At 42.0% G+C, this 18,791-nt stretch overlaps 1 non-coding gene and 1 pseudogene across 1 annotated transcript; one reads left to right on the top strand and one right to left on the bottom strand.

The window, feature by feature from the left end:
* The first annotated feature begins 14,469 nt into the window (after positions 1 to 14,469).
* Positions 14,470 to 15,375, top strand: LOC125507483 (uncharacterized). The gene is made up of 2 exons (XR_015619094.1): positions 14,470 to 14,812; positions 14,894 to 15,375. It is a non-coding gene; the product is annotated as an uncharacterized LOC125507483 (transcript).
* A 640-nt stretch (positions 15,376 to 16,015) lies between these two features.
* LOC147990065 (uncharacterized) lies at positions 16,016 to 16,823 on the bottom strand (annotated as a pseudogene).
* Between the last annotated feature and the right edge of the window lie 1,968 nt (positions 16,824 to 18,791).

Raw genomic sequence — 18,791 nt, forward strand, 5'->3', positions numbered from 1 at the left:
ATTACATCTAGTCGGTTCTATGCGTGTTTAAATGAATACCATACAAAATCTAATCACACTATTTGTACATTCAGGGAACTCAGGTTGCTTCATTGCTGCAATACGAGAAGTTCATAAAAGATTTAAACGCACAACAACTAACGTACATCGAGTTGATTGGACTGGGTGAACTTCTCAAGACTCCTGGCATGAGAATGAGACGTCTACTGTGCCAGGCCATCGCTTATTCATATGATGCAGAGCAGGCTGCCTTTATAATTAATGGGAGACCATGTAGGATCACACTAAAAGATGTGGAGCATATAACAGGCCTGCCCTGCATGGGAAAGAATCATGTCTCTTCAAATCACAATGATACTTTGGAGTTGTGGAAGGAACTGAAAGACCCCAATGACACAAAAGTAACTTTGAAAGGATTGCTAGCCAAGATGAAAGGCAAAAGCACACCTAATTTTGTCAGGCCATTTGTCTTGTACACCATAGGCAAATATGTATGCCCGACAACACAGCAGTATGTGGACAACATATACCTTGGGATTGTTAGAAACGTTGAGACAATAAAGAGCACCAATTTTGGACAGCTTACACTTGACCATCTTATGACTAGCGTCAGGAAATTTGTAAATGGTGGAGAAAATATGGAGGGCAACCTACCATTGCTGCAAGTAATACAATCATTATTAACATACAATACATTTAATTTTATGGAAAATTTTCTAAGCTGTTTTTGTTGTAATGCAGACGTGGTACTACGAGAAGTGGAGGGTGCACCAATTGGACTCTACCATCTCGTATGCATCAAGGTTAAGGCCGTTGATCCAAAACTGGAGTGACGAGAAGGCACAGAAGGTTGACAACATAATCAACAAAAAAAATATAGGGGTTGGAGAGGTAAAGTGTTAGTACTGTGTGCCTGGATTATCTACCATATGTTTTGAATGATACTAACGACACTAACATACAGTATGTCGATGACCTGCTGCGGCCTTTCAATCCGCCACCAGTTGGGACGCCGGTCAAACCAAAGACTGACGGTCAGGTAAATGATGAACATCAGACACAAATATATATTGTAACTTTGCAAGTACAATCGAAGTCATATACTTCTAACTGCTTGTAATTTGCAGGATAAGGCACTCATGGGCCGTGTATTGGCTGATTTGAAAGAAGTTGCCTCCATTGTGCGGGAAGCCAATGCACAACAATTTGATAGGATGAGCACCCTTGAAAAAAATGGACGAGTGCCTTAGGCGTACACTTGCAAACGGCAGACGCACGGACGACCTCATCACCGAATTCGATGTAAGTATACCATTATGAGTTTCTATAAATATTTTTACTATCAATACTCTCCACACTAACACATTTGTTTTAAAGAACCACCGCTATGGAATATTTGATGATGATCGCCCAGGAGTAGAGGACATACAGCTATCTGACCTGGGAGTACCTGCGGACCCAATGGAGGTCCCAGGAGAGAATACTACTCACCAGCAAAAACAAAAAAAAAGACACGGAGGTCATTGCCAAAGGCATTTCTGCTAAGGGAATACAAAAAGATAACATGGATGCCCCCATGAAGAACGTAGCTGAAGATTTGCAGCCAGCTCCTAGTTTGCAATCGCGAAAGAATTCAAAAACCACCACAAGCCTTGAAGCTTTCATGGTGATACACATTTCACATCTAACTGATTTTGTTTTAAGTTAATGAAGATTCGTAGCTAACAAGTGCTTTATTTCGAATCACCGGATCCTCTGAATTTGAGGCACAATGAGAATGTGCAAAAGGCTGAAGAAAGAAGAGATCAAGATGATGAAGATGTCAGTATTGAGGTGGGGGGAGAGGCAGGTACCAAAAGCAAACACCGGTCTGCCAAGGCTAAGGCAATAAGGGAGCCGGAAGAGACACATGTCTTCCCAGTTGATGAGGACAACTATGATGATTCTTTAGCAAAGCAGCGACAAGATAGCATGGTTGATTCCATGCTACCAACTCGTACGAGCATCCGGAAAAGAGTGGCATCTTCATTATTGTGCAGTGAAGATTATGTTCTGTATGATAGTGATAAGAAGAGAAAGAGAAACAGGACTCCATCGGAGTCTACCAACGATTCCAAGGACACAAAGAATACAAAGAGGAAAAACCGTGCAAGCATTTTTAAAGATACAGACACAGGTGCTTCGAGGCTGGAGACCGACCTTGACAAGTTTCGACAGAATCACGTGGACGAAATTGTCAACACCTTAGATATTGATAAACAATTGGTGGTAATTGATGACATTGTTCTGCTACAGAAGCATTTGCAATGCCTCACCATGACAGATGGAGTTTTAGATGACAAATGGTTGGGTGACGAAGTAAGATATTTGCCAAATTATTTTATCAATTTTCTTTTGCACAGTACAATTAACTTGAATTTTGTTTTAGTTGGTTGATGATGTGATTCAGATCATGCGTCATGATCATCCTGAGGACATAAGGCACGGGCAACTGGTTTACATTGAGAGGGTGGCCGGCGTCGCTATGCTCGAAAGAGATGGTAAGGTAGAGAACTGCCACGAGGCCGCTTTGGCGGGCAGTCATGGAACAACAAAAGGAGACAACTACCTCAGACATGATCTGGTACCATCTAACCATGACATAAACACATTTATTTTTGTAATCATTATGCATGTTGATGTAATCATCTTTGCTGTCCAGGTTTTTCTACCTACGAACATGGCGAACACCCACTGGTTCCTTGTGGTCGTAAACCCCAGAAGGAGGGAGATTCAGATTCTTGATTCACTTTTCAGCTACGTAGTAACACAAGTGATTCACGTGGTGAGATTTTAAACGTCTTTCAATATAACACAACATTTAGCATCATACCTAACCTTGAACCGTGAGCAACTTCTCATACCATGGACTTTGGCAGATACGTGGGGTGGAAGCACATCTGAGAGCATCGCTGCGAATCAATGGACCACAAAGCCATGCATGGCAAGACATTAACGTGACCCAATGGACAGTAAAGCATGTTCATGTGCCAAGACAAGATGACAAGTCAGTCAACAGTATTAACTTCTCAATATGTATTAAATTTTTAATACGTGAAATGGTGCTAACAGAATTAATTGTTGTAGTTCTTCTTGTGCACTCTACATGCTGAAGAACATCGAATTCTTTATGGGAGAAGATCTTACGCTATGTTATGACCAAGTACGTAGAGTAACACCTAAAATTCTGTCAATTTTGTAAACATATGGAACGATACTAACATATCCTCCCATGCAGGAATACATTGACAATTATAGAAGAGAGCTGCCTGTTGCCCTTCTTACTTCTCCCTACAACAAATTGAAGTCCATGAAAAGGCTGAAGACGTACATTGCTAGCCTATCGGATGCAGCTGCGATTGAAGGTCATGAAGATGCAAGCCGTTAGTCCAGTAGTGGTTGATTCTTAGATCTGGAGTGTACACTTGGTTATGAAGCGGTAGAGTAGGGTGTGGTTTGGTTTTAGTCCCGAAGAAGGTTTCCTGGCCATGTTCATAGTCCAGTGCGGATTAATCAAGTTGTAATATTTCACAGTACTGGTTCCAAATACTATTCTTGAAATAAATTTGGTCTGCATGGGAGACGCTGAAACATATATTTGCTTTTTACAACCAGAACTTTTGAAGCTTTTTTTAACATTGCTAGTTAGAAGTTTCAGAAAAATTTCAGTTAGTGCTGAAATATTTTGGCTGAAAGGCAAATATTGCAGTGAGTGCTTAAATGAATGAAGTTCAGTTATTTCATCGAAATCTCACCGAAGTGAAAACCATGGTGTCGTGCCATCTTGAGCAGCAACAGAAATGTTTCAGCGTTATTAACAAAATTTGGTCTCACAGATACGAGGAAAAAAGGTATGATTTTGAGCATGCAAGATCGGATGGGCAATAAAATAACTTCACAAGAGAGCCAAATACTATTCTTGAAGAATGTTTCCTAGCCATGTTCATAGTCCAGTGTGGATTAATCAAGTTGTAATATTTCACAGTACTGGTTCCAAATACTATTCTTGAAATAAATTTGGTCTGCATGTGAGACGCTGAAACATATATTTGCTTTTTTCAACCAGAACTTTTGAAGCTTAGGAAGGTTAACTGAATTCTTAAATTTATATTTAAGTATCGTCGGAGTCTGGACAAGATTTAGAACAATTACATCGCTAGTTAGAAGTTTCAGAATTTTTTAAACATCGCTAGGTAGAAGTTTCGGAATTCTTTTAACATCGCTAGTTAGAAGTTTCAGAAAAATTTCAGCGAGTGCTGAAATATTTTGGCATCGCTAGTTAGAAGGTTCAGATTTTTTTTAACATCGCTAGTTAGAAGTTTCAGAAAAAATTTCAGCGAGTGTTGAAATATTTTGGCCGAAATTCAGTGAGGCTGAAATATTTTGGCCGATTTTCAAAGAAACGGGAACGATATCTTTTTGATGATCGTGATTCTCAGGAGACCTACGTGTTGTTACACAACTTACCTTGGTTTTTTTTAAACCATAACTTACCTTTGCTAAACTCTCCACGCCCCCCCTAATATTCAACCAGGTGGGCCCCCTCCCTTGATTTCCTCCAACCAAAGAAATCTATACGTAGATATATGTCCGGGTTGTTACGATCCCTATAAATAGGGATCCTTTGAAACCTCCTAGATCATAGTTCGTCCTTCTGCGCCGCCCAAACCAGCAAGACAGAAGGACGGAGCAACCCAGGAATCCAGCAAGACCGAACGACGGAGCCAAACATGGGTCCTCTGGTAACTCCCCACGATCTCAGCCGCTGCTATTTTTCGTGCCACGATCTTCCTCGCATGATCTTTTGTTGCGACCCCACTCGTTGTTTGCATATTCATGTAACTCAGCACGTTTTTAAACAAATTAAGTTGGGGGCGTTAGGGGAGGGCGCTAGGATTTGTTTCCTACCAGATTGGCAGTTCATTGATTAATTCCAGGCTAAATCTTAGCGTCTGGTCTTGTCGATGCCAATTAGTGCAGCGGGCGCCTGCATTCTTTTTTTCCTTCCGCACGAGTCATGGAAGGCATTGATGGCCCATGTTTTAATTCCATACTACTGACCATGATTAGCGCCTAGAGTTGAGGAGACCACGGTTGGATAGTTTTTATTTTCCAATGTTTATTTTATTTCAGATAAGTGCCTTGAAATGGAGATTACCTTAGATGACCGTTCAAACGTAACCAAGCTGAATCACATGATAGTATTTGCACATACATGGAACTCAGCATGCTTGTACCTCATGCAGTAGCGTAGAGCACAATTTTTGTGTTGGTATATATAAGCTGTATTCGTCTGTATGAGTGTTTAAATTGTATACCATGCTGAATCTAATCACACTTGCACATCCATTGAACCCAGGATGTTTCTTTGTTGCCATATGAGGAGTTCATAAATGGATTAAACACGCAGCAAAGGATGTACATCCAGTTGATAGGACTGGGTGGACTTCTCAAGACACCTAGCATCAAAATTAGACGTGTACTCTGCCTGGCCATCGCTAATTCATATGATGCAGAGCAGGATGCCTTTATCATCAATGGGAGACCATGTAGGATCACACTAGAAGATGTAGCGCATATAACAGGCATGCCCTGCCATGGGAAGAAGCACGTCCCTTCAAATCTTGATGATAATATGGAGTTGTGGAAGAAACTGAAAGACCGTAATGACACCAAAATAACTTTCAAAGGATTGCTAGCCAACATGAAAGTCGATAGCGCACCAAATTTTGTCAGGCCATTTGTGTTGTACACCATATGCAAATATGTATGCCGAACAAAAGAGGAGTATGTGGATAACAAATATATTGGGATTGTTAGAAACGTTGAGACGATAAAGGGCACAAATCTTGGACAGCTAATGCTTGACTATCTTATGGATAGCGTGAAGAATTTTGTAAATGGTGAGGCAATTCTGGAGGGGAATCTACCACTGCTGCAGGTAATTCGTAGTAGTACAATTATCAGTTACCTAACATACATTACATAATGTACGGGAATGTTTGTAAACTGCTTTTGTTGTCATGCAGACATGGTACTACGAGAAGTTCAAAGTGCACCAATTGGACTCTAGCATCTCGTATGAATCAAAGTTAAGGCCGCTGATCCAGAACTGGAGCGAGGAGAAGGCAAAAAAGGTTGACAATATAATCCAGAATAATTATCTGAGAGTTGGAGAGGTAAAATGTCAGCACATTGCCTGGATTACGTAACATATATATTTTCTAAATCATACTAACAACACTAAACTGCAGTATGTTGAGGACCTGATGAGGCCTTTCATTCCAGCACGAGATGGTACACTGGCCAAACCGAAGACTGGCGCTCAGGTAAATGAGTTACATAAGGCACAAATATATATTATAACATTCCAACTAGTATGAAGTTATATGATTCTAACTGTTTCAAAGTCTCAGATTAAGGTACTCGTCGGACGTGTATTGACTGATTTGCAAGAAGTTGCCTCCCTCGTGCGGGAATCCGGTACAGAACAAAATCATAGGATGTGCACCCTTGAAAAGAAAATGGATGAGTGCCTTAGGCGTACCCGTACAAATGGCAAGCTCACGGAGGACCTCATCAAATAATTGAAGGTAAGCCTAGAATTATGAGATTAGTATATATAATTGGAAATTTACGTGTACAAGTTTTTTTCTAATTTAGTTTACTATCAAAACACCCTAGACTAACATGTATTTTTTTTAAAAAAACACGATGGAATATTTCCAGGAGTGGACGACATACATCTATCTGACCTCGGGGCTCCTTCACACCCAATGAAGGCCTCTGTTGAGAATGCTGAGCAGGCTTCTGACCAGGGGAAACAAAAGGATGTCACGGAGGTCGATGCTAAGCACGATTGTAAGCAGGAAATAAAAAATGATGACATGAAGCCCCCCATGAAGAACCTTAATGAAGATTTTGACCTACGCATGTTAACTTAATTATGAAACAATCATTGTTGTTTCAGAAATAACATTTGATCTTCCACGTACAGGATGAAGCATTCGAAAGAGCTGCTGCAAATATCAAACAGGATCTCAGTGGTATTCATAAGCTTTTGAAAGAGGTGGATGATATCCAGGGAGCTCCTAGTTTTGATAACAAAATGCATTCCAAAGCCACCACAAGCCTTGAAGATTTCCAGGTGATGCACATTTTACCTATAATTGAGCAAGAATCTGCTAAAGGCTAACACACGTTTATTTCGTCTGACAGAATCCGTTCAACAGACGGAGTAAGCAGCACTCTGTGAAGGCTACGGGACCGCAAGATCCTGAAGAGCCCCGTGCCTTCACAAATGATGACAGCCATGATGAATCCTTGAAAAGCAGCAACAAGTAAGTGTGGTTGGATCGACACCACCAAATCATGGGGGCGAAAAGAAAAGGGTGGTATTGCAATTATTTAAGGATGACGAGTATGCTTCGTATGACACTGAGAAGAAAAAAAAAGGAAAAAAAAAGACTCCATCAGAGTGTACAAATGATTCCGAGGACATGAACAGTAAAAAGAGGAAAATTGGCTCTAGCAACTTAAAAAAGAGGTCAGAATTTCCTGAAACCCAGAGGGACCAGCTAGACGTGGTTCGACAGGATTTCGTGGCATCACTGATCAACACTACAAATCGTGAAAAACAAATGGTGTTAGTTGATGACATTGTCGTGCTATCAAAGCATTTGCAATGCCTCACCCATAAAGATGAATCTGAAGATGGCGTATGGTTGGGTGACGAAGTAAGATAGTATTTCACAAATTTGTTTATGAAGTTTCATTTTTGTACAATACAATTAACTTGATTATTTTTGTAGGTGGTTGATGCTGCGATCTAGCTCATGCGTAATGATCAACCAATTGACACAAGGGACGGCCAACTGGTTTACATTGAGAGGGTGGCCGGCGTCGCTAAGCTCGAAAGAGATGGTAGGATAGAGGAATGCTACGAGGACGCTTTGGTAGGCATTCCTGGAACAACACAAGGAACCACCTACCTGAAACATGATATTGTATATTAAGCTGACGTAGAACATATTTTTTTTATTACTATGCACGTTGATCTAATTATCTGTGCACTTCAGGTTTTCCTACCTACGAAAAGTTTATACACCCACTGGTTCCTTGTGGTCGTAAACACCATAAGAAAGGAGATTCAGGTTCTTGATTCATTTTTCCACTGTATACCCAAAGAAGTAAATAACATGGTGAGAATTTCAACATATTTAATTATAAGAAAGGATTTAACATCGTATGTAAGTATTAGTCGTAGGCAACTTCTCATCCCATTGGGCTTGCAGGTACGTGGGATGGAAGCACATCTGAGAGCAGCGATGCGAGTCAATGGGATTGAAAGCAATGCATGGGAAGACATTAACGTGACACAATGGCCAGTACGGAATATTAATGTGCCAAAATCCGATGAGACGTCAGTCAACAATATTAGCTTTTGTTTTTGTTTTAGATTGTTAATATCTAAAATGCTGATCTAACAACATAAAATGTTGCAGTTCTTGTAGTGCACTGTACATGCTGAAGAACATCGAATTATTTATGGGAGTAAAACTAAGGTTGCAATATGACGAAGTACGTAAAGTAACACCTAAAATTTTGTCATTTTCTGAAACATATGGAACGATACTAACATATCCTCGCATGCAGGCCTACATCGACAAATTCAGAAGAGAGCTACCCGTTGTGCTTGTCGATTCACCCTACAACAAAATGAAATACGGGACTAGGTTCAGGCAGTACCATGCTAGGCAATCGGATGCAGCTGCGGTTGAAGACGACGAGGATGCAAGCAGTTAGTCCAGCATTGTGGTTCATTCTTACATGTGGAGTGTACACTTGGCCATAAAGCGATAGAGTAAGGTGTGGTTGGGTTTTAGTCCCGAAGAAGGTTTCCTAGCCGTGTTATTAGTCCATTGCGCATGAGTCAAGTTGTAAAACTTCAATAATATTGGTTACTATATTTTGCTTGAAATAAATTTGGTCTCTACGGGATCTCGTAGAAATCTATATTTGCTTTTTACTACCATGTGACAATAATGGTGCTTGGCGAAACCCTAGAAGAATAATGGATTATGATATGTCTATTTTCATACGAGAGAAAAATTTATTAAAGCATGAGCATAGCCTCACAACAGAAGTCAAAAATACTACCTGATTCAACACGCAATCCCAGCTATGTCTCGTAGGCAGGCCGCAAATCCAAAAAAATGGAGCATATGATAACAAGAGTAAAAGCACGTACCATAGGGGGCCTCTGCAGGTGCTGCAACGCTGAATTGAAGCGATCACCTTCAGGAGCACAGTGGTGTGGACATGGTACATCCATCCTGCCTCAGGGAATCACATAGCATGTTCTGTCATAGCCCAGCAAAACAAAGGAAAAATTACTACTTGTACTAACCTTGTCAAGTGTGTGCATGTAACAAATGTTGGACATAACTAAACACGAAAGAATGATATGCAACATATGGAAGAATCGAATGCTCATTCCTTTCTCTCTGCTTTTTGCGAGGACCATTACTCTCCCTTTAACAAGGCTAAAACATCATAATAAGACTTAACAGCAATCTTGAAAAGGTGGATATCCCATGTGAATCTAATTTTTCATATAAAGCACATGCCAAGTCTGTTGATCCCAGTCCAGCAATTGCACAAGAAGAAGTGAGCGTCATAAATATTGAGCAACATAAGCTATGAATTGTTTATAGTACATTCCAAAATTAATAGCTTATCATCTCCATTGATCTCCAAATCTCACCTATCAGCCAAATTGAAAGAATACATGTTGAATGCAACGATTGAACGTTCGTAGATCGAGCAGTCGGGGGTGGACGAATGGGGCTGGCCGTCGAGGCCGGCGGCCGGCTTCATCTAGTCTCGCAGAACATGATCCATACCCAACCACCTTGCCATCGGACGAGATGCATGACCAGATAGAAGCTGCAGCCATGGCTGAGAAATGATATGTAGAGGACGCAAACAACCAATTGGGATGTGGGAAAGAGGTTGCCTATAACCTTGTGGCTATAGGCACCCGCATGGAGAACTGGGAGGTGGGATGGCGCCGACTCTTGCCGGCGGCCGCCGCGGGGAGGGCAGTGGGCCTCCTCTCGTGTTCGTTGAAAATGCGGTGCGAGATCGCGAGGGAATTGGGGTGGAGGAAGGGAAGGGCCGCGACGCGCGGCTAGATCCTGCCGGCGACGAGGGAGGGAGGGGCCGCGACGAGCGGCTAGATCCTGCCAGCGACGAGGAAGGGAGGGGCCGCGACGAGCGGCTAGATCCTGCCGGCGAGGATCAAAACCGTAGCGGCGGCGAGGCATAAACCCTAGCGAACGGGATAAATATCGAACCAAAAATAGCCCTCAAATTCATACCGAGAATACCCTCGAAATATTTGGGAGGGAAGATCAGATCAGTTCGAAATATTTTTTCTCCCGAAAATGCCCCTCGGAGTCTGATATAATACACGTGACATCAGTGTATTGCATCGGATCTGGACCGTCGATTTCGCTCCGACGGACGGTCCATATCGTCCGGATGCACTGTAAAATGACTCTAGAAAAAGGTTGCATATACACTCCCCGTCTAGGAATAAGTGTACAAATAATTTTTTTAGGATAAATTATAAAGTAGAGTAAAAATGCAGTGGAAAGGTGCAAGACACCATCTCTCTCATCTTTAATTACCTCATCCCAGTGAGTTAAGTGCATGTGAAAAGTGAGTAGATCATGTTAAATATTACTGTTTTTTATTACTGTATGATGAGAGAGAATCATATTTTTTACTAAGAAGATATAAATAGATTTTTAATTTTAAATGCTAAATGTACGCTTATTTATGAACGGAGAGAGTGCTGCTTATTGTGCGCGCATCTGCAGGCCATTGTACATGCCACCGTTCTAAGGAAGCGTAATGAAGGCTCTGCAATCTCTAATGCGGCCGAAATTAGGGTTGAGGCAGAGGCGTACCTGCAAGTCATGGTCAAAAGGATGATGCACGTGGAATTGCCCTCCTTTCAAGGTGCTACAGCTGACATCAGCTACGAAATGAACCGTTATCTCTACTCGGTGAGACATAAAATATATCCTCTCATACATGCATGTAATTATATTATTCACTGAGAAAAAACAGCATCCTGATTATTTATGTCTTTGTTGGGCAATTATTGCATCGCCTGTCAGACTATTGTGCAAGCCAGCGTCGTTCAGAAGCGCACAAAGGTCATCGAGACAATATCCACCATGGATGGCAAGATCGTCACAGACATGAGGACGGAGAACACCACAACGGACATCGAAAGAACTTTCGGTGACCGAGACGACGTCCACAGACTTCGAAGGAACTTTCGAGAAGGTGACGGAGACGACGTCCACAGACCTCGATGGAACTTCAGAGAAGGTCACGAAGAGGACGTCCACAGACCTCGAAGGAACTTCAGAGAAGATGACGGAGAAGACGTCCACAGATTTCGAAGGAACTTCAGAGGAGGTGACGGAGAGGACGTCAACAGACGAGAGGACGTCCATAGACTTGGAAAGAACTTCCAAGGTGACGTCGGCGGAGTTGGAGAGGGCAAGGGCGCGGATCACGGAGCTGGAGCAAAAGCTACAGGAGAAGGAGACCCTTGTCGTCCAGGTCGCAAAGCTGGAGCTGCAGCTGCGGGACAAGGAGAGCCTGGTGGTCCGCGTCACGGAGCACAAGGAGACCCTGGTCGTCCGCATCACCGAGATGGAGCAGACGCTCCAGCAAAGGGAGAGCGTGCTGGTAAGCCTCCGTTCGGAGCTGGAGCAGCAGCGCAAGAGCTGCGAAGAGGGGTGCACCGTGTGCGACGCCAGCGTGAAGAGGTGTGGCCAGATGGTCGAGATGTGGAAGGCCCGGATGGTGGAGCTGCTGGGCGCCGTGGAGGAACACAAAGGGGCTGTTTGGATCCCAGCCTAAGCGTGCCACGCCTAAGGTGAGGCGTGCCACAGCCCCTTATGCGTGCGTTTGGTTCTGAATAAAAGTTAGGCTCGCCACAACGTTAAGGATCGTCCGCCGCTGAAATTTCGCCAAAAAGTGTGGCGCTCGTTTCGCCCGCCACACTCGCCGCGGCGTGCCAACTGAGCCACAAAAATCCCCGCGAACTGATAAAAGTCATCGCTTCCCTGTTCGTCCTCAGTCCAAAAATCCCCCACCCCTTCAGTCTTGACCCCATGGCTGAGAGCCCTTCTCTCTCCCCTTCCAGATCCAGCTGAGGACGACCTTGCCGCCGCACTCGATCTGCTCCTCCCTGGTACGAATCCTCATCACCGCAGCATCTATCTCCTCCACCTCCTCCATCTCCTCCATCTCATCACGTCAGATTCATCTCATACATGCAGATCTGGGCGTCCTTGATTTTCTCAAGAGAAAAATACCAGCCTTCTTCCATGATTTGTGGGATTTCCCGTTGCTTGTTCCTGCCCTTGTTGCATCCAGACTAGGAACTTCCATCTCATAGTGAAAGGTCAACTATTTGTTAAGAGGAAAGGTAACATCGTAATCCCCCTTTGCAATTGTTGCATGCTTGTACGAGTGAGATTATAAGTTAGTAATTTCTTGTAAGTATGTGGTGTTGATGTAAGATTTGACATCTCTCTGTGTTTTTTTCTTAGATATGTATTGTACAATTTATTGTTTGAGTAATATACTGTCCTCTGTATAATTTGCGTTGGATAAAAAATTTATATATAGTTCCACTCACTGATGTCATCTGATTTTTTAATGCTATTATTGTTTCATAGATGGACCAAAGAACATTATGCTTACAGTATTACATGCATTATTATCACTACTACATGTGGAGGAGAAGATTGCTTGCTGCCATTATTGTGTGTTTAGGGATGTACTGGTACAAGATTAATGTCCGAAAAAGGAAGAGAAAATCTATAACTTATGCTCCCATGTTCGAACGAGATGTTGAAAGGATGTCACGCCTGAACCGTATGTATTATGGAACCGAGGCTAATTGCATAAGTGAGCTGCGCATGCAGAAATTTGTTTTTCACAAATTGTGTGCCAACCTGAGACGTCGTGGTCTACTGGTAGACACATTCCATGTAACTGTGGAGGAGCAAGTTGCCATGTTCATCCATGTTGTGGGTCATAACTGGAAAAATAGATCGATTGGTTTCGAGTTTTATCGATCGGGCGAGACTGTTAGTAGGTACTTCAATGCTGTTTTAGATGCCCTGTGTCTCCTTGCTCGTGATGTCATATGCATCAGAACCATCGAAACACATTCGAAGATAACAAGTAGCTCCAGATTTCACCCTTACTTTGAGGTACATCCAAAATTATTCACAAGTATCTGCAATGTATTTATAGGTTCCATTCAGTCTGTTTGAAACTGGTTCTCTCTTTTCGTAGGGATGCATAGGAGCTCTGGATGGTACTCATATACCGGCATGTGTGCCAATCCACATGCAAGATAGGTTTAGGGGTAGAAAGTCCTTTCCCACACAAAATGTGCTACTAGCCGTTGATTTTGACCTAAGATTTACATATGTTCTTGCTGGATGGGAGGGATCGGCTCATGATTCTTATGTGCTCCAAGATGCCCTATCACGTCCCAATGGCCTTAAAATACCAGAAGGTGGGATTCTAACCCATGGCTTCAAACTGAAACTTTCTTTAGTTCTTAGCTAATGTGTTAGCATCATCATGATGTAGGTAAATATTTCCTAGCGGATGCGGGATATGCTGCAAGACCCGGTATACTACCCCCATATCGTGGTGTACGATATCACCTAAAGGAATATAGGGGAAGTAGAGAGCCTGAGAACCCAAGGGAGTTATTCAGCCATCGCCATTCCTCACTTAGAACAACCGTCGAAAGAGCATTTGGTACCTTGAAGAATCGATTTAAAATATTTGCAAGTCAGCCATTCTTCCCTCTAAAAACACAAGTAAAAATTGTGTTTGCTTGTTGTGCGCTCCATAACTGGATCCTAGATGATGGTCCTGATGAGTATGTCTATGATGATGCTACTTGGTACTCGGCCCTTCCACGGAGTAGACGACACCGTCGTGACGTTTACCAGGAGAGCCAGGCATGGGCACACAAAAGGGATGTACTAGCTCAAAAAATGTGGGAGGATAATTTAGCAGCTCAAGATCAAGATGTTTAAGAAGTTAGTATGTAAGGCTGATGTTGATGGGTTTTATTTTAGGTTCCATTCAGTCTGTTTGAAACTAGAGTTCTGCCTTATTTCTATGTATCAAACATGAGTGCTATTTTGTTACATTTGGTCATTATGTATGTGATTCATGTGAAACTATGTTGGTTGTACCTCTGTAAACTTATATCACTTATTTTATCTTTAGTAAATTGTTGGTTGTTTCATGCTTATTTGCCTCACCTATTATCTTTTAATTAAAATGGCTCACTGTATGAGAAACAGCGATGGCCAAGGGAAAGGGGAAGTCTGATGGTGATGGGTGCTCTCGTGAGAGGACTATTTCCTGGGCTGATGATCAGACCAAGTTTATGTTGGATTGGTGCATTGAATACATGAAGGAACAATATGCGGGATTTAGGTTCAGGAAGCATCATCTTTTGAAGTGTGCTGATGCTTTAAATAGAAAATTTGCTATGGGGGTGACACTTGCTCAAGTTGATCGTCACTTCAGGCACCACAAAGAAAATTGGAAGTACATTGCCGCCGCAATTAGCAAGAGTGGCAATGTTTTCGATGATATTAGATGTGTGGTAACTATCTCCGAGTCTGAAAAGTCTTGCCTCAATGTACGTATAATTTAGTTTCTTTTTAAAACTTAATATGGCTAATTTAATTAGGATCTTAATGTGTGTGTGCTTGTAATGCAGGATAGAGCAAGGCGCTTGCTTTCTAAGCCCATCAAGTTCTACTATGAGATGCAGGAGCTATTCACAGGCACTAGTGCTGATGGTTCTTTGGCCATGGACCAGCATACATGCACAATTGATTCCGATGACTCGGACAATGATGAAGGGTTGTATGATCTCAACTGCTATCAAAGTATGAGGGCCCTCTTGAGGAGGATTCTGACACTTTGCCAACAACACATTGTCCTAAAAGACCTCCAGTACCTGTAAGTGGTGATAATTTGTGGCTTGCCATAATGTGTGGCAAAATCAAACTGTTTGGTTGGTAGCCATGCCTTAGGTTAGGTGTGGCAGATTTTGTGTGGCGTGTGTTTGGATGGATTCCACAAATGTTTGGCAAAAAGTTATGGTTTGCGTTTGGTTTTCTGCCATGGTTTCCTGCCACAGGTGGTTAGAATCACCTTACTGCTAGACTCCACGGTGATGAGATTACTTGCCATTTGTCTCGCAAAGCAATCATACTACAACATGCTTCAGTAAATGTAAGAAGATTTTGTCGCAATAATAATAACCATAAAAAGTAACATGGAGCATTTTCTATTAATCCCATCTGTACAAAATAATTCAAAATGCAAACTCATAATCAAGATAGAAAATAAGATAGATACGTGCAAGTTTCGTCCATCATTATAAAGTCAAGTGATAGTCACTCATAGCAATAACACAAGTTCTGGCCAAGTTACATTAAAGTGTTTCACCACACATCAAAAGATCTACTTCCCAAAAGCAGTAGCCGTAGCACAAGTTCATCTCCTAAATACCAAAAGTTGCCATCTTCTAAACTTCATAGGTTGCCAACTTCTAGACATGACAAGTTAGCAACTAGATAACTTCACATGTTGCTATAAACATGATCTTTGTCAGCAAAGGACTTGCAAACCCAAGTTTCAAAAGTTTTTTCACTTGCACTGCATAACCAACCACGCAAACCTTCATTGTCCTTGCAAGATAAGTGCACACCAACAGTAATTCTTTGATATGTGGTAATTGGGAGTTCCTCCAACCTCTTCCATAAACTAGCATAAGGATCAACAACTTGGGGCATTGGAGGAGGAGCGGCAGTAAGGGATTGCTGGAGTGACCTCAATGTAGAGTTGATTTCTTCAGCGGACTCCACGAAACGACTCTTGGTTCTTGATGGCTTCTTAGTAGGTGACTTGCTACCTCTTGGGCGCTTCTTACCAACTCGGCTAGTGCTAGATGTTGAATTATCACCACCTACAGGTACTAGAGGTCTTTTAGGACAATGTGTTGTTGGCAAAGTGTCAGAATCCTCCTCAAGAGGGCCCTCATACTATGGATAGCAGTTGAGATCATACAACCCTTCATCATTGTCCGAGTCATCGGAATCAATTGTGCATGTATGCTGGTCCATGGCCAAAGAACCATCAGCACTAGTGCCTGTGAATAGCTCCTGCATCTCATAGTAGAACTTGATGGGCTTAGAAAGCAAGCGCCTTGCTCTATCCTGCATTACAAGCACACACACATTAAGATCCTAATTAAATTAGCCATATTAAGTTTTAAAAAGAAACTAAATTATACGTACATTGAGGCAAGACTTTTCAGACTCGGAGATAGTTACCACACATCTAATATCATCGAAAACATTGCCACTCTTGCTAATTGCGGCGGCAATGTACTTCCAATTTTCTTTGTAGTGCCTGAAGTGACGATCAACTTGAGCAAGTGTCACCCCCATAGCAAATTTTCTATTTAAAGCATCAGCATACTTCAAAAGATGATGCTTCCTGAACCTAAATCCCGCATATTGTTCCTTCATGTATTCAATGCACCAATCCAACATAAACTTGGTCTGATCATCAGCCCAGGAAATAGTCCTCTCATGAGAGCACCCATCACCATCAGACTTCCCCTTTCCCTTGGCCATCGTTGTTTCTCATACAGTGAGCCATTTTAATTAAAAGATAATAGGTGAGGCAAATAAGCATGAAACAACCAACAATTTACTAAAGATAAAATAAGTGATATAAGTTTACAGAGGTACAACCAACATAGTTTCACATGAATCACATACATAATGACCAAATGTAACAAAATAGCACTCATGTTTGATACATAGAAATAAGGCAGAACTCTAGTTTCAAACAGACTGAATGGAACCTAAAATAAAACCCATCAACATCAGCCTTACATACTAACTTCTTAATCATCTTGATCTTGAGCTGCTAAATTATCCTCCCACATTTTTTGAGCTAGTACATCCCTTTTGTGTGCCCATGCCTGGCTCTCCTGGTAAACGTCACGACGGTGTCGTCTACTCCGTGGAAGGGCCGAGTACCAAGTAGCATCATCATAGACATACTCATCAGGACCATCATCTAGGATCCAGTTATGGAGCGCACAACAAGCAAACACAATTTTTACTTGTGTTTTTAGAGGGAAGAATGGCTGACTTGCAAATATTTTAAATCGATTCTTCAAGGTACCAAATGCTCTTTCGACGGTTGTTCTAAGTGAGGAATGGCGATGGCTGAATAACTCCCTTGGGTTCTCAGGCTCTCTACTTCCCCTATATTCCTTTAGGTGATATCGGACACCACGATATGGGGGTAGTATACCGGGTCTTGCAGCATATCCCGCATCCGCTAGAAAATATTTACCTACATCATGATGATGCTAACACATTAGCTAAGAACTAAAGAAAGTTTCAGTTTGAAGCCATGGGTTAGAATCCCACCTTCTGGTATTTTAAGGCCATTGGGACGTGATAGGGCATCTTGGAGCACATAAGAATCATGAGCCGATCCCTCCCATCCAGCAAGAACATATGTAAATCTTAGGTCAAAATCAACGGCTGCTAGCACATTTTGTGTGGGAAAGGACTTTCTACCCCTAAACCTATCTTGCATGTGGATTGGCACACATGCCGGTATATGCGTACCATCCAGAGCTCCTATGCATCCCTACGAAAAGAGAGAACCAGTTTCAAACAGACTGACTGGAACCTATAAATACATTGCAGATACTTGTGAATAATTTTGGATCTACCTCAAAGTAAGGGTGAAACCTGGAGCTACTTGTTATCTTCGAATGTGTTTCGATGGTTCTGATGCATATGACATCACGAGCAAGGAGACACAGGGCATCTAAAACAGCATTGAAGTACCTACTAACAGTCTCGCCCGATCGATAAAACTCGAAACCAATCGATCTATTTTTCCAGTTATGACCCACAACATGGATGAACATGGCAACTTGCTCCTCCACAGTTACATGGAATGTGTCTACCAGTAGACCACGACGTCTCAGGTTGGCACACAATTTGTGAAAAACAAATTTGCGCCTGCGCAGCTCACTTATGCAATTAGCCTCGGTTCCATAATACATACGGTTCAGGCGTGACATCCTTTCAACATCTCGTTCGAACATGGGAGCATAAGTTATAGATTTTCTCTTCCTTTTTCGGACATTAATCTTGTACCAGTACATCCCTAAACACACAATAATGGCAGCAAGCAATCTTCTCCTCCACATGTAGTAGTGATAATAATGCATGTAATACTGTAAGCATAATGTTCTTTGGTCCATCTATGAAACAATAATAGCATTAAAAAATCAGATGACATCAGTGAGTGGAACTATATATAAATTTTTTATCCAACGCAAATTATACAGAGGACAGTATATTACTCAAACAATAAATTGTACAATACATATCTAAGAAAAGAACACAGAGAGATGTCAAATCTTACATCAACACCACATACTTACAAGAAATTACTAACTTATAATCTCACTCGTACAAGCATGCAACAATTGCAAAGGGGGATTACGATGTTACCTTTCCTCTTAACAAATAGTTGACCTTTCACTATGAGATGGAAGTTCCTAGTCT

The sequence above is a fragment of the Triticum urartu genome, chromosome 1A (genome assembly GCF_056163025.1).
Source record: "Triticum urartu cultivar PI428250 chromosome 1A, HENAU_Tu73, whole genome shotgun sequence".
Classification (NCBI taxonomy): Eukaryota; Viridiplantae; Streptophyta; class Magnoliopsida; order Poales; family Poaceae; genus Triticum; species Triticum urartu.